The sequence below is a fragment of the Penaeus monodon genome, chromosome 18 (genome assembly GCF_015228065.2).
Source record: "Penaeus monodon isolate SGIC_2016 chromosome 18, NSTDA_Pmon_1, whole genome shotgun sequence".
Taxonomy (NCBI): Eukaryota; Metazoa; Arthropoda; class Malacostraca; order Decapoda; family Penaeidae; genus Penaeus; species Penaeus monodon.
Window position 1 is genome coordinate 47,660,519 of NC_051403.1, and position 5,000 is coordinate 47,665,518.

Genomic DNA, 5,000 nt, shown 5'->3' on the forward strand with positions numbered 1-5,000 from the left:
GCATATATTGCGGTCGATGTTTTCTTCAAGATATGCTTATATGGCGAGTCATTCTAAACAAAAATAAACAGATTATATATATATATATGACAAATACTCTTAGCAATGGTATCAGTTACGATGGATTATGTAGCTGGCTTTCATATCATAACAATTATGAATATGACTCGTTTCTTTCATTATTATGGAAAATATCTTTATAATCATTACCATTAATACTTTATCTTTATTATCACTATCATCACTATTATAATCATTGCTACTATCATAATTATCATCATTATTATTACTAATCTTATGATCATTACTATCACTATCGTCACTATTATAGTCATTACTACTATAATTATCATTACTATTACTACTTTGACTATTTTTATTGTAACTACCATCACTGTTATAATCATTACTATTATTCCTATTACTATCTCTACAATCGCTATCACCATTACTATTACTATTTCATTACCGTTATTATCACTACCATCATTGTTTTCCTTACTACCACCTTCTTCATCACCATTATTATTAATATTTTTATTATCGTTATGTAAGGGACCTTCGATTCTTTATAAACGTTAAAAACAGAGAGAAAAAAAAAAACGTTTTGAAACTTTCTTTCTCTTAACCATAGCTACAAACGTTTACAAATCCTGGGCAAGAGTTTCAGATTGAAGAAACAATGAAACAAAAAACAACAAAAAAACGTGGCATTTTTATATATAATTATCATTTTTATTTATTTATTTTGTACGTGGGTAACAACTCGATTATCATGGTGAAAAAAAAAAACGAGGCTGGATCAATTAACTATTCAAGGAGCTCAATTTATAATTATATCATAATGTAACGGGATCATAATGAAGCTGTTTTTTTCTCCTTCTCCTTCTTCGCCGTATCCGTCTCTGTCTCCTTCGCCTTATTCGTCTTTGTTTTTGTCTTCTTCTCCTCCTTCTCCTTCTCCTTCTACTCCTCCTCCTTTTCCTTCTCCTCCTCCTCCTCTTCTTTTTCCTCCTCCTTCTTCTCCTCCTCCTTTTCCTTCTCCTCCTCCTCCTTCTCCTTCTTCTTCTCCTACCTCTCCCCTCCCTTTTTCTTTCACTTTCTCCTTCTTCCCTTTCTTATCCCTAGCTCAATTAAACCAGAACAACACTGAATGCTTTAATATTCATCAAAATTCCTTTCCGCGAACTTGAAACGATTCGCTTTTGTTTTTAGATTTCGTAACCGGCTCAAGAAATTTCAAATCTCTTATATTTGTACCTATTTTGACAATCATACAGTAATATATATACACAAATCACTTAATCTTTCCAAGAAAAGAAAGATATATATACAAAATATCTATATCTATATCTATATCTATCTATCTATCTATCTATATATATATATATAAATATGTAGTGTATTATTCTTAACAGGACAATGACATGACACAGCATTTTCTTTTCCCCGATCTCACAAAGAGCGGAAAATGAAAATCTGTATTGTGTTTTTTTTCTGTATTGTTTTAATTTATACGTTATTGTCAGATGTAAAATGTCTGTACGTTATTTTCACTTCGGTAAGACTGATGACAATAGCATTTTCGTTTTTACCATTTATTCTATTTATATGTATGTGTGTGTGTGTGTGTGTGTGTGTGTGTGTGTGTGTGTGTGTGTGTGTGTGTGTGTGTGAGTGGGTATACCTGTGTGTGTGTGTATGTGTGTGCATATATTGAATGCGCGCGCACACACACACACACACACACACACACACACACACACACACACACACCACACACACACACACACACACACACACACACACACACACACACACACATATATATTACACCATACTTTGTCTTGAAGTTTCTCCCTTTTCCATCACAATTTATCTTTACTCAGATTACCGCAATTTATACAAATTCTGCCTACGTTCGTTAAAGTGAACAAGACAACCATTCTCTTGATCAACGAGCTATCTTTAAGGTGTATTTAACGACATTTCACTCCGGTGTTTAGTAGAATTAAACGTTGATTTTTTTTCTCAATACGGTCACACCGGTGAATTCTGAAACGTTATCGCAAATATTTACACACAGTAACAACATTTCCTTAGTTCCTGGTAGATTACATAGAAGCGAGAGGACCTGTGACGTGGATACGAAAGTTGTACTGATGGTATGTTGTTATTTACTAGTTTCTTCTTCTCCTTCTCTCTTTTCTTCTTCTTCATCTCCACCTCCATCTCCATCTCCATCTCTATCTCTATCTTCTTTTTCTTTTTCTTCTTCTACTTCTTCTTCTTCTTCTTCATCTCCATCTTCTGCTTCTTCCTCTTCTCGTTTCTCTTTCTTTCTCATCTTCCTTCTTCCCTCTCTCCCCTTCTTCTTTCTTTTTCTTTCTTCCATCTTTCCTCTCTCTTTCTTCCATCTTTCCTCTCTCTTTCTCCTCTTTCCTCCCTCTCTCTCTTCCTTCTCCCCTCTTGCCCTGACCTCCCTTTCTTCCCTCTCTCTCTCTCTCTCTCTTTCCCTCTTTTCCCTTTCTCTCTCCCCTTCCTTCTTCTGTCTTCTCTCCTTCCTCTTCTCCTCTTCCTCCTTCCTTATCTACCTTTCCTCCCTTACCTGCCCCTATCTCCCCTCCTTCCTTCTCTTCTCCTCCTCCTTCCTTCTCTCCTCTCCCCCCCTCTTCCCTCTCCTATCTCCTCTTCCCTCCCCTATCTCCTCCTTCCTTCCTTCTCTCCTCCCCCCCCTTACTTACCCCTATCTCCTCCTGCTCCTTCCTTCCTCCTCTCCTCCCCCCCCTTACCTGCTCCCCCATCCCGTGTGGACGAGGACAACGACCCGGTCCGGGAGCGGCCCGTGGTCGTCCAGCCAGGCCATGAGGTCGTCGGGGCTCAGTTCCGCTGAGGGGTCGTCCGCCGCCTTCGCTCGGAGGTCGATCTTCACTCCTGCAAGGGGGGGAGGAGGGGGGGAGGGTAAAGGGAGGGGGAAGGGGGAGGGTAAAGGGAGGGAAGGGGAGGGGGGAAGGGAGGGGAGAGGGAGAGGGGAGAGGGGGAGGGGGAGGGGAGTGGAAGGGGAGGGAAGGGAAGGGAAGGGAAGGAAAGGGAAGGGAAGGGAGGAAGAGGAAGGAAGGAGGGGGAAGAGAGGAGGGGGTAAGGAGGAGGGGAAAGGAGGGGAAGAGAGAAGGAAGAGGGGAAGAGAAGGCGAGAGGTAAGAGGGGGGAGGGGGGCAGAGGAGGGGGTAAAGGGATTGAGGTGTTAAGCGGGGGGGAGAGAAGAGAGAGGGCGATAGGAAAGGAGAAAATATATATTACTGTTTCTCTCATTTCTCTCTTACAATTATCAATACTATTAATTATTACGTTACCAATACTACTGTTACTGTTACTTTTACTGTTACTACTACTATTACTATTACTTCTAATAACTCTAATACTCCTGATGTTACTATTACCATTATCATTACCACCATCAGTGTCATGACTTTACAGACATATCATGAGAAATTATAAAATGATCTTTAATGATATGATAACGATAACGATGACGATGACAATGATAATGATAGCGATGATAATAATGATGATGGTGATGGTGATGATGATGATGATGATGATAATGATGATGATGATGATGATAATGATTATAATGATAATGATAACGATGATGATGATAACGATGATGATAACGATGATGATAACGATGATGATGATGATGATGATGATGATGATGATGATGATGATAACAATGATAATAATTATGATGGTGATGATAACGACGATGACGATGACGATGACGATGATAACAGCGGCCTTACCGTGAGCGACGAGATGCCGGAGAGGAATCTGCTCGACGGTCCACCCCTTTCTCGTGGGCGTGGGCGGGGGCGTCGAGGTGGGTGCCCGCCTGCCCGCCCACCTCAAAGCTGTTCGTCGCATGCCTGGAATTCAAGAGGGGGTGGGCGTGAGTGGGTTCTCTTGGGTGTGGGGGGTGGGGGGTCTTGGGAGGGGGTGGATGGGGGGTGTAGGAAGGTGGGTGGGTGGGTTCTCTTGGGGGAGGGGGAGGGAGGTGGGTGGGTGGAAGGGGCACTGAGGGTGGGTGTGAGTGGGTTCTCTTGAGTGGGTGGAGGGGGGGGGGTAGGAAGGTGGGTGGGTGGGTTTGAAAGAACAATGAGGATGGGTGAGTATGAGATAATATATTCATTCCACAACTGCACACCGTGAACGCGCTGTACTCGTTACGCAATAATTTTCCTCCCCAAATTCAGTTGTGATTGTTTATGCCACTAATGATGTCTTAATTATGATAGCAACCATGATATTGATTATAATTAGTACCGTGATTACCACTACCATTATGATCGCTACCCTCACCTTTCCGAATACCATAACAGACTACCATCACCCTCAGCATCGTACCATCACCGTAATTAATACCATTATATCACTAACATGAATATTATAGCATTACAACTGTCATTATGTCACCACCACCATCACCACCATTCACCATTAGCGTCATCACCATCCCCGCAACCACATCACAATCACAACCACAATCGTTATTATCATTACCATTACCACTAAACCAGCCAAAATCACCATCTACAATAATAACACTGATAATTACATGGTAGTGATAATTATGTAGTGATTACGGTCAGAGCAATATATAAAATGAATGACCCAAAATTTAGAATTTAACTCATGGCACAGAGGAATCACCTTGAAATATATGAAATGTGTTTAACGGACTGAAAGATCACTGCTTGTATTTATTAAAGACCAACGGAATCTATTTTCATTATAGTTTGATTGTTCTGGTATTCTTTACACATTTTCGTAATTATGTATACATTTTTATTCTTGTGCCATGAAATGTGTACACGCACGCGAACGCACCACGCACGCACGCACACGCACGACCGCACACCCACACCCACACACACACGCACACTCACACTCACACTCACACTCACACACACAAACAACACACATACACACACACACACAAAC

The 5,000-nt window shown here is 41.1% G+C and overlaps 1 pseudogene; it reads right to left on the reverse strand.

Annotated features, from left to right (window-relative positions):
- LOC119584557 overlaps window positions 1–5,000 on the reverse strand; it is an 8,835-nt pseudogene that overhangs the window by 2,835 nt on the left and 1,000 nt on the right.